This window comes from Meles meles, chromosome 11 (genome assembly GCF_922984935.1).
Source record: "Meles meles chromosome 11, mMelMel3.1 paternal haplotype, whole genome shotgun sequence".
Classification (NCBI taxonomy): Eukaryota; Metazoa; Chordata; class Mammalia; order Carnivora; family Mustelidae; genus Meles; species Meles meles.
In genome coordinates, this window is record NC_060076.1 from 96,092,579 (window position 1) to 96,105,003 (window position 12,425).

The 12,425-nt window shown below is 42.8% G+C and overlaps 1 pseudogene; it reads right to left on the reverse strand.

Annotated features, from left to right (window-relative positions):
• Nucleotides 1-331: 331 nt before the first annotated feature.
• LOC123952632 lies at nucleotides 332-9,893 on the reverse strand (annotated as a pseudogene).
• Between the last annotated feature and the right edge of the window lie 2,532 nt (nucleotides 9,894-12,425).

The window sequence follows — 12,425 nt, forward strand, 5'->3', positions numbered from 1 at the left end:
AAGTCACAATTTCATTCATTAACTCAGTATGGATTTACAAAGTGCCTACGTGTTACCAGCTTCCACTGGCGGCCGTTTCTCTAAAAAAGAAACCTGAGCTCTTTGGAGCAGTCACCAAGCTCCCCCCAAGACTACATGTGAAAGGATGTTTTTGGAATCGGATTCCTTATGTACCTTTGTAACCTTCAAGCTAAATCATCTTTAACCTGGCCCTCTAACACGATGTTCAGCAAAACTGCATGCCGGACATACAATATTAAAAGGGACACTAAGTTCCAAAGTTAGCTATGCTGCATAATAGTTTTAAACTGAACAACCATCTGGCATTCATTTATGTTTGAAATTCCAGTCCCAGACCAGGCTGGTGTCCACCTGCATTGACGTTTTTGCTCCCTGGCAGAGCCAACGGCATCAGTTTGATACCTGGCTTTGAGATCTGAATATACCCTAGACCTATCAGGGGTTGTTCCCTTTGGCCAAGAAGCAGGTATCAGGGTCAATCTGATACTTGGCTGCTATTCCAAAGTGAGTGTTACCATTTCCTGCTGTCCAGTTGAGACTGACAGAGATTTTCAGCTTCCTGTTCACCATCTGGCAGAAGCTGCTGCCGAACTCTGTCCTGTCATTAATATTGATGCGAGGCTGGAATTCATCAGTCCTGTAGCCAACTGCAAAGTTGCTCTGGGTCACCTGGGACTTGTGGTCTCAAAATTCATCTTCTTGCCAGCCAGCCAGCCCCAGGAACTCAGCACACAGCACCCTGAATTGAAGCCCCGGTGATGTGGTAGTCCACGTTGCTATGCTTCTGCCTGTATCCTGCCTCAAATTTAGCATCTCCCACCCCACCACCCGCAGGACTAGGTGAGCCAGATGAGTCAAAGGTCACCTTCAGTCCATGTACAAGCTGATCTAACACAGTAATCTCAGTGCCTAGGCATGTGGTCGGGTTCCATTTCTCTGTAATAGTGTACAGATTGGTTTCCAGATTGCGTGAATTTTGTGAATTGTGTCTTTTGAGGTATTTGGTCCATGTATATAAGATACTAAATTTAGGGCTGGAGAGTTCTTCATGGTATTCCTTTGTTATACTTTTCATGTCCATGGGATCTGTAGTGATGGCCCTTCTTTTATTTCTGATAATAGTAATTCGTGTTTTTTTTTTTTTTTTTTTTTTTGTGACTTGGCTAGAGGTTTGTCAATTTTATTGCCCTTTTTAAAGTATTAGCTTTTGGTTTTATTGATTTTCTTTAGTAATTGCCTCTGTCCAGTTTTATAAATTTATGCTCTAATTTTGTAATTCCTTTCCTTCTTATTACTTTGGATTTAATTTTCTCTTTTCTTTCTAGTTTTCTAAGGTGGAAGCTTAGATGATTGATTTAGATATTTCTTCTTTTCTAGTGTAACTTTCAACAATATGAATTTCCCTCCAAACACTGTTTTCCCTAACCTATTGTAAATTGTGTAAGTTGTATTTTATTTAGTTGAAAATATGAAATAATTTCTCTTAAGACTTCTCTGACCCAGGGCGCCTGGGTGGCTCAGTGGATTAAAGCCTCTGCCTTCGGCTCAGGTCATGATCCCAGGGTGCTGGGATCGAGCCCCGCATCAGGCTCTCTGTTCAGCAGGGATCCTGCTTCCCTTCCTCTCTGCCTGCCTCTCTGCCTACTTGTGATCTCTGTCTGTCAAATAAATAAATAAAATCTTTAAAAAAAAAAAAGACTTCTCTGACCCATTTGACATTTAGTGTATGTTTTTTAATCACTGAGAATTTGGAGCTTTTCCAGCTCCCTTTCTGTTACTGATTTCTAGTTCATCCCATGGCTGTCAGAGAGCAAATGTATGATGTGTTCTATGACTCAGAATGTGGTCTATCTGGGTGCATATTCTGTTTCAGACTGAGAGGGATATATTTCCTGCCGTTGCTGGTAAAGTATTCCTTAAATATCAATTAGATCCAGTTGATTGATGGTGTTGTTCAGTTCAACTGTGTCCTTATTGATTTTCTGCATGTTGGATCTGTCCATTACTGACAGTGGTGTGCTGGCATTTCCAACAGCAATAGTGAACTCATTCATTTCTGCTTTTAATTCTATTAGTTTCCGTTTCATGTATTTTGACTCTTTTGTTTTTAGGCACATGTACATTAAAGATTATTGTGTCTTCTTGGAGAACTGACCACTTCATCTTCATATAATGAATGCCCTTCTTTATCCTGATGATTTTACTTGCTCTGACATCTGTTTTGTCTGAAATTAATATCACTACTCCAACTTTTAAAAAAAATTATTTATTTTTCAGAGAGAGATAGAGAGCAAGAGAGAGCATAAGCAGGGGAATGGTGGGTAGAGGGAGAAGCAGGCTCTCCACTGAGTAGGGACCCTGATGTGGGACTTGATCCCAGCACCCTGCGATCATAACCTGAACTGAAGGCGGATGCTTCACTGACTGAGCCACCCAGGCGCCCGCTACTCCAACTTTCTTTTGCTGAATGTTAACATGGTTTATCTTTATCTAACCCCTCACTTTTATTTATTTATTTATTTATTTATTTATTTATTTATTTATTTAGAGAAAGAGAGCACTTGAGCTGGGATGGAGAGAAACAGAGGGAGAGGGAGAGAGAATCTTAAGCAGGCTCCATGTCCAGTGTGGTGCCCCACATGGGGCTCACTCTCACAACCCTGAGATCATGAACTGAGCTGAAATCAAGAGTGGACTGAGCCACCCAGTACCCCAGGCCCCTCACTTTTATTTGATCTGTGTCTTTGTATTTAGAGTGGGTTTCTTGTAGCCAACATGTAGTTGGATCTTATTTTTAAGATCTGTCTGACAGTACTTTATTTGGTATATTTTGATCATGGATGTTTAAAAGGGTAATTTATATAGTTTGATTAACATTGGCCATATTTGCTTCTGTTTTAATTTGATGCTTTGTTCTTTGTTCCTTTGTCTTCCACTCTTTTTCTGCATTCTCTGCTTTCTTTAAAGATTATTTTAGAGAGAGAGAGAAAGCACAAAAGAAGGGAGAGGGGCAGAGGGAGAGAGAGAAAGAATCCTCAAGCAGACTCCCTGCTAAGTGTGAAGCCTCATGTGGGGCTCAATCCCAGGATCCTGAGATCATGATCTGAGTGGAAAACAAGAGCCTGCCACTCAACCAACTGAGCCATCCTGGTGCCCCTACATTCTTTGGTTTTAATCGAACATTTACTTATATTAATTGCCTCTCTTTTAAAATACCAATTATACTCCTTTTATTACTTTTCTTAGTGGTTGCCCTTGAGTTTTCAATGTACATTTATAACTAATCCAAGTCTGCTCTTGAGGAACACTGTGCCATTTCATGAGTACTGCAAGTACCTTATGCAAAGTACTCCTACTTCCCCTCCTACCCTTTGTAACATCACCGCCACTCATTTCACTGAGCGGTAAACTACAGTCACCAAATTTATCATTGCTGTTATTATTTTGAACAAACTGTTCTTTCTTTCATATTAAGAATAAGAAAAAGAAAATATTTTATTTTTACCTTCATTTATTCTTTCTCTAACACTCTTCCTTACTTTATTTAAACCTGAGCTTCTGACCTGTATTTTCCTTTTTGCCTTTTTGATGATCATCTTTTTTTTTTTTTTTTAAGATTTTTTATTTATTTGACAGAGAGAGAGAGCGAGCACAAGCAGGCAGAGAGGCAGGCAGAGGGGGGGGGAAGCAGTCTCCCCACTGAGCAGAGAGCCTGTTGCAGGGTTTGATCCCAGAACCCTGGGATCATGACCTGAGCTGAAGGCAGAGGTTTATTCCACTAAGCCACCCAGGTACCCCAATGATGATCATCTTTTAATGCCTCTTCAAGGCAGGTCTCTTGGTGCCAGATTCCCTTCAGTTTTGTTTATCTGAGGAGATTCTTATTTCTCCTTCACTTTTGAAGGATAAATTTGCTGAATACAGAATTCTAGGTTGGTGGGTTTTTTTTTTTTTTAACATCCTAAATATTTTACTCTGCTCTCTTACTTGTGTGGTTTCTGAAGAGAAGTCCTGTGTAATGTTTTTTCTTTTTCTTTTCTTTTTTTTTTTTTTTAGATTTTATTTATTTATTTGACAGAGAGAGAGATCACAAGTAGGCAGAAAGGCCGGCAGAGAGAGGGCGGGGAGCAGGCTCCCTGCTGAGCAGAGAGCCATAGGCAGTGCTCGATCCCAGGACCCTGAGATCATGACCTGAGCCGAAGGCAGAGGCTTTAACCACTGAACCACCCAGGTGCCCCAACTTTTTCTTGTTTTTCTATGTATAAGGTGTTCCCTCTACCTCTTCCTCTTTTTCCAAGACTTCTTTGTCTTTGATTTTCTGCAGTTTGAATATGATATGTCCAGGCATAGATTTTTTTTTAAGGTATATATCCTACTTGTTGCTCTCTTAGCTGTATGGATTTGTGTTTTGGGGTGCTTAATTTTGCAAAATTCCCAGTCACCATGGCTTCTGTATTTTTTCTGTTCTTCCATTTCTTTCTCCATTTCTTCTCTTCTGACATTCCCACCATTGGCATGGTATACCTTTTGTAATTATCCCACAGATCTTGGATGGCTTGTCACATCCTTGTTATTATTTTTTTTGTCTGTTTGTGTCCCAGTTTTGGAATTTTTTTTTTTTTCAGTTTTGGAATTTTTGATTGACATTTATTCAAGTTTATTACTGTCTCTTTCTTTGTTAGCCACTCTGGTCTATTGATCACTAGCGAAAGACTTTAACTTTTGTTACAGTGTTATTTTGATTTCTGCTATTTAAAATAATTCTTTCTTACCGTTTTCATCTCTCTACTTTCAGTGCCATCTGTTCTTGCATGTCATTCACCTTTTCCATGAGCGTGTTACACATATTAATCATGGTTTTAAACTCTCGGTCTGATAATTCCAACATCTCTTCCACGTCTGAGTCTGGTTCTGATGCTTGCTCTGTCTCAAACTATGTTTTGTCCCTTCACTTGCCTTGTGATTTTTTTTTTCTTTGCTGAAAGCTGGACATGTTGTACCGGGTGAAAGGAACTGAGGTAAATGGGTGTTTAGTGCACAGCTTTATGTTTATATGGCTAGGAGTCAGGCTGAGCCTACTGGCTCTGTTGGCCTTAGCTGTCAGAGGCTGATATTTCCTCTGGCATCCCTGTTGTCTCTCCTGTGTGTTTGGGTTTCCCTAGAGACTTTTTAAAAAAATGATACCTTAAAGATGTAGTTCTTTCCCTTGTATTCCTCAGTTACTATGTAAGAGAAATATTTTATAATCCTATGATTAGAGCTCAGTCTTTTAGTGAACTCCCCCACCCCCAAAGGCTTTGACCTTTCCAAGTGTTCCTTGGGTTTTTACCCCTTTAGATGAGACAGGCTAGAAGGAGCTGGATTGGGGTATTCCCCTTCCTCTGTGGAACGCTAGAGCTAGCTGTGGTGGTGTGTTTTCATCCCCCAGATGATAGGCTTTGGAAAATCCCATCAGTTAGACTCTAGTGAAATATTTTTTCTTGAGAGCTGGTTGTGTAAATAATAGGTACTCTGATGTCCACAATAACCAAAATACAGAAAGAGTCCTTATATCTATTGACAGATGAATGGAAAGGAAGATGTGGTATATATAGAATGGAATATTACTCAGCCATCAAAAGAATGAAGTCTTGCCATTTGCAATGATGTGGGTGGAACTAGAGGGTATTATGCCTAGTGAAATGAGTCAGTCAGAGAAAGACCAATACCATATGATTTCACTCATATGTGGAGTTTAAGAAACAAAAAAGATGAGAATAGGAAGGAGAGGAAACATGAAATAAGATAAAAACAGGGAGTGAAGAGACTCTTAACTCTAGGAAAAACTGAGGGATACTAAAGGGGTGGTGGAGGAATGGGGTAACTGGGTGATGGACGTTAAGGAGGACACTTGATGTAATGAGCAGTGGGATTTAAATGCAATTGATGAATCAATAAATTCTATGCCTGAAACTAATAATACAGTACATGTTAACTAAATTGAATTTAAATAAAAAATTGAAAAAAAAAGAACAGGTGTTTTGGGTGTATTTCAGAATTGCTATTTTTCCTTCTCCTTGCCATAAGTATGAGATGATTTTTCTTCCCGTACTGTGAGAACCTGGCATGGCTCCTGCCTGTTTCCAATTTTTTGAGCAGTGCTTTGGCCCATGACCTCAATGCTCTGATGGACCTAAGAATAGCTGTTGATTTTCAGTTTCTTCTTGTGAGGATAGGAATGATAGCTTTCAGGTTCCTTCTATGCTGGATCAGAAACTGGAACTCTCCTCCAGTTCTGAAGGATAGTTTTGCTGGATATAGAATTCTTGCTTTTCAGTTTTTAAATTTTAGTACTTTGAGTACATCATCTCACTATCTTCTGGCCTTTCTGTTTTCTGATTATATATCAGCTGTTGACCTTATTGAAGAGGGTTTACATGTGATGAGTCAGTTCTCTCATGCTTCTGGATTCTCTGTCTCTGCCTTTCAGTAGTTCGATAATGATATATCTGGTGTGGTTGTCTTTTAATTTATCCTCTTTAGATTTTCTTGTGCTCCTTGGTCAGCAGATCCATGTCTTTCATCAAATTTGGGAAATTTGCAGCCATTGTTTCTCCCAATAAATGTTCTACCTCTCTCTTTCTCCTCTCCTTCTAGGAATCTCAGTAGACATTGTTGGTGTGTCTGATGGTGTCCCCTAAATCCAAATATCTGAGGTTTTGTTAATTTGTATTCATTCTTTTATCTTTTCTCTTCCTCAGATTGGATAACCTTAATTGTCTGATCTTCAAATTCATGGATTATTTCTTTTGCCTGTTCAAATCTGCTATTGAACAATTTTATTGAATCTCCCATTTTAGTTATTGTATCAATTTTAGCTTCAGCATTTCTGTTTGGTGTCTTTTTATAATCTCTTTCTCTTTATTGATAGTCTCTATTTGATGGGCCATCCTCTCCATACTCTAGTTTTTTCACACAATGTTTCCTTTATCTCTTCAAGCATATTTAAAATCATTGATTTTATGCTAATAATAGTAAGTCCAATATCTGGAATTTTCAGTGAGTTCTTACTCATTGATTCTTGTACCTCTGTGTATGGGCTGTACTTTCTTGTTCCTTGGCATGCCTTGTAACTTCTGTTGAAACCTGTACACTTTGTGTATTATCATGGGACAACATTGGATTCTCCCCCTTCCCCAGGATTCATTGTTTGCTTCTTGTTGTAGTAGTGGTTGTTTGTTTAGTGACTTTTTTTTTAAAAAGATTTATTTATTTATTTATTTGACAGACAGAGATCACAAGCAGGCAGAGAGGCAGACAGAGAGAGAGGAAGGGAAGCAGGCTCCCCGCTAAGCAGAGAGCCTGACGCGGGCTCAATCCAGGACCCCGAGACCACGACCAGAGCTGAAGGCAGAGGCCTTAACCCTCTGAGCCACCCAGGCACCCCTGTTTAGTGACTTTTCTGAACCAGTTTTGTAAAGTCTGTGTTCTTTGTCAGGTACAGCTGCTGAAGTCTCTCTGTTCCCTTAGCTCAGTGGTCCACTGATCATTCTGCAGAGATTCTTTAAATGACTGGGACCAAAAAACCCTCCCAGTCTCTCCTGAGGGGCTCTGGGTTGGGGGCATAGCTCCAACAATCAATGAGAGGGTCCACAACTGTTCCTTAGCTTAACTTAGCTTTCACAGAACCTCAAGGTCAGTCACAGATGAGACCTTATGGTCTCTCCTGAGCCTTTACATAGCCCTGGGCATGCATGTGGCCTTCTAGATTCCCAGAAATATGTGGGTTTTTTCAAAGCCCCATTCCCCAGAGCTCCTCATTCCCAAGTCTTTCCACCCTCACCTTTTGGCCACTTTATTGTGATCTGTTTTCCACTACTCATATATCAGTGACTAAAACATTTGCCTGGAAAGGTTTTCAACAAATGGCCCCCAGATAGCAGTTTTATCCTGAGGCCAGAAATCCAAACCTTTGGAGCCTGTCTTCCAGGGACCCTCCAGAGAGATCAAATAACGGCAATTCTTTGCAAATAAGGCCTAGTCTTTCCCCTTGGTGCATGACCCAGGGATGTGGACTGTTACTTTAAAGGCTAACCCTCCTGAGGCCATGGGGGATGGGCTAGGGTAAGTTGAAATGCTGCTTATGGAGATTCCAGCATTTTTCTGGAACAAGTGCCCCCCAGGTTACTGCATGGATTTGCATAGATTCTAGTGTTCCAAGGAGCTTATTTTGCCCATTTTTTTTCCTTTTTTGGTTGTTTCATTGATTTTTTATGCAGATGTGGATTTTTTGGAGGTCCTTACACTGACAGTTGTTCTCATCACTCATGAGTGAGTTTCTTAAGATCAAGTTCTGTATTTCATTTATCTTGAGCAAACGTTTGGTCACAGGATACATGTTTGCTACATATTTGTTGCATGGAATGCATGGATCAGTAGAAATTGAAAATGGAGACATTTGAGAAGCTTGACCATGCCTGGAAGTAGGTATGTGGTGCCTGGAGGGGGTATAGTTTGAGGGAGTCCGTTTTTTTTTTTTTTTTTTTTTTTTTTTTTAAACACATTTTTAGGATGTGGTGAGGAAACCGATGGAGTGGGAACATTAAAAAATCTCTACTTGCTGTATTCACCATCTGTGTTTTGGACAATGGTGTGACTCTGGCCCTAAGTCAGCCCGTGGTTCCCTTCATGCTGAGTGCTTTCCTTTCACATCTGTCTGCTCAGTGTCTCTACAGTAGATGTTAGGTTCTTTTTTACAGTGCTTTTTTGAGACAAAATTCACATACCACAGAATTTTGCTTGTTCTAAGTATACAGCCCCAGCGATTTTTAGTGTTTATAGAGTTGTGCAATAGTGTGTCACCACTATTACCCAATTTTAGAACATTTCCAGTACCTTGGAAGGGTCTCTTATTGCCGTGCACAGTGCACCCCTCACCCCTAGTGTCTGGCAAGCATGGGTTCACTTTCTGTGCTCATGGACTTTAGGTTTTGTACTCACTGAGGGAGTGTGGATCCATGTTCCCTCTCAGGCCGAGCTGAGACTCCCCCCACCCTGTGTGCTCCCACCACAAGCCAGGTTAGCTGGGAAACCTCAATGGGCTCTTTTTTTTTTTTTTAAGATTTTATTTATTTATTTGACAGAGATCACAAGTAGGCAGAGAGGCAGGTGGTGGGGGTGGGGAGCAGGATCCCCGCCGAGCAGAGACCCCGATGCGGGGCTCGATTCCAGGACCCTGGGATCATGACCTGAGCCTAAAGCAGAGGCTTTAACCCACTGAGCCACCCAGGCGCCCCCCTTCAGTGGTGCCTTCTTGACAAGGATACCTTCTAGAATAAAGCCCACTGAACTAAGGCAACCAACATATGTCATAAATTAGCTTATCTCAGGGTGCCTGGGTGACTCAGTTAAGTGTCCAACTCATCATTTCAGCTCAGGTCATGATGTTGGGGTTGTGAGACTGAGCCCTGCATTGGCTGTGTTGGGCGTGGAAACTGCTTAAGATTCTCTCTCTCCCTCTGCCCCCTCCCTGCTTCCCACCCCTATCCCCCTGCTTGCACTCTCTCTCTCTAAAAAAAAGAAAAAATTATATTATCTCGTCTCCTACAGATGCACTAGCTATGGGGCATTCTTGGGAAAACTGAAAAACAGCCCTTCAGATTACTTGTCTGTAGGCTAATTTCTTGTGGAATCCTGATTGAGAGAGCTTTAATGAGAAAGCATGGGGGACAGGATCGGGCCTTCGGAGACTTCTGAACCAGTCATTATTTTAACAAGCCACCTCTCCGCACCCAGGTACTCCACGTCAGGTACTGTGTGGAGCTAAGGGTGCAGGATTCCTACCCTGGCGGAGTCCACAGCCTCTCAGGGGTACCGATGACGGGCTTGCCCATGACGTTGTCTGACAGGAAAGTAGCAGGTCTGCAGGTGGCGGAGAGCTCTCCTTGGGTGGCTCACCGGGGTGGGAGCTCTGTGGTCCTAGAAGATTAAGCAAGCTGGGAGCTAGCAGGCAGACATTGTCCCAATCCATACTCTTCTGGGGAAGAATGTCTTAAATTTCTCCCAGCATACTTATTCGTGAAAGCCAAGGACCGGCATTTTATGGTGGGATATGTAGTGAGCTGGAAGGAGTCTCATCGTCAGTGGTGTGGTCTTGCTCAGGAAGTGGACCTCCAGATGCTCTTGGACTCTGCCGTCCTGCCTTTGTATCTGCTTTGTGCCTGCCGCATGTCCCACGGCAACATGAAGACAGCGGCTGGGCCAGCGGCGACAGCTGCGAGTCCTGGGAGAGCCAAGTCCTATTTGTTAGCCCCTCGGGGCCGGCTGGGCAGCCACCAGAGCCGGCTGACGGCAGGACGAAGAGCCTGCACAGACACAGGAAGGCGTGGAGGGAGGCTGTCTGGGAAGACAGGACACGTTTGGGCGCCTGGTGTCCCCTATCCCCCCCAGAGGCTGCCATGACCACAGGGTCGCCTGCAGGGCCAGGCTGTGCAGGAGAGCCTCCGGCAGGCTGCTCTGCAACCACAGCCCTGGCTGTCAGGCCTGGAAACACAGCCCTGGCGGGTCACGGGAGCTGGTGAAGAGGTACCCATGGCATCGTTCTGGGCACGTGTGCAGGACGGCAGAAGGGACACATGCTCAGCCCATGAGAGCAGATGAGGATGCTTGTCTGTCCTTGTCGCCTCCGGCCTCCTGGTGTGCCCATCCCACGGACATCAGAGCCTCTCCTCCGGGAGCTACACACGGAAGGTGGGCGGTAGCCAGCGCCCATGATGGGAGCTGGAGGGTGAGGGCCCCACGTGAGCTGCTGCCGCCGGGGGTCCTGTCTGTGGGGCCATGACCAGCACCGCGCTGCACATGGGGCTCGGGGAGAGGTAGTCCAGTCTGGCCGTCGCCACCCTGCAGAGCCACCACACCTGCCCCCAAACACGTGCACCACTCAGGCCCAGATGGATCGAACCCACTAAAGAACCACTTCGTTGTTACTTGTACTACGAGACCAGTAGTGGAAGGTTTGGTGTCAGCCCTCTTCTCTGTCAGTGAAAATTACGGAGGATCTCACAGATTTTTGTTTTTGCAGGTTATGGCTATAGATATTCATTATCCTAAAGATTAAGGAAATTGAAAACTCTTTATTTATAAATAAGACTAATAAACCATTACATGCTAGTATCAATCACATCTTTTAAAAAATAACTATATTTTCCAAAATTAAAAATATTTGATGAGAAGAGAGACACTGTTTTACATTTTCAGATATCTCAAATGCCTACCTATTAAGGTTCTTTAATAACTATTAAGATTCCCATTCTGCCTTCAGTCTGCTATGATATTACTCACCCTGTGACCTTGGGAGAGTTCCACTGCACACGAAAGAGAAGAGAGAAAAAGGCAAATAATCTCTCAGTGTTAATATGAGGAAAGCTTTGATTTCATGGAGTCTTTGGAAGGGGACACCACAGGATCTGTGCGCAGAACTTGGCCCTGGAGCCGTGAGGACGGATTCAGAGTGGGCCAGCTCAACAAGGAACCTCACCAGGTTCTAAGGCCGTTTTCAACACATTCCCCAAATTGTCCACGTGGCCAGAGGAGTCCCAGCTGGGCAAGGTGACCTCGTTGTGGGCACTTACAGATTTTGACAATTTCCACGCCCCAGCCCTCCCCTGCCGTATTGCTGGGAGGACCCCAAATCCCATCACTGCACCGGCTGCCTGATTATCACGAGGTTTCCACAGGCCTCTGCATATTTCACAGGCTATTTCTTTTCGAATTGATTAGAAGCAACACTTTTCTCCTAGGAAACATGAATGTATTTATCAAGAATCTCACTGCTGCTCAAAATGATGATGTAAATTCCTGTAACATCCATTTTACAAAACAAAACCTTTATTTGGGAAAAGAATTCTCTAAAAGAGCCACATTTTCTTTTCACTCTGGTCCCCAGTCCAGTTTTTAGAAATATTTTGGAAAGGTGCTAATTTGTGATACCAGCTGCTCAGACATTATCTGGACATAGGCACATTGTCACAGTCATTGCTCTGAAACTTTGTGGAATGAATATGATAGCACGGCTAGTTTTTCTCAAAGTCCTGTGTCCAAATGCAACATGATTTTCTTTGCCACATGATTTCTTTTAAGTCATAAACACATTCTGTATCATGTCTTGTTGTGATTCTGAAACTGATGCCTATTTCTTGTACCCAAACTGGATAATGCAGGATATGAAAAGTCACCTGTAAACTTACTACCCAAACACAGCATTGTAGTGAATGTCCTCCCCATCATTTTTTCTAAGCCTTTATATGCTGACGGTATCATGCATGCATTTACATCTGTAGGACTTTCAAGCGAAATGGAGTGTTCATTCAATGTCTTGATAAACCTCAGGCATCCATTCTGAGTGTCGCAGTGAGCCGAAATGTCCC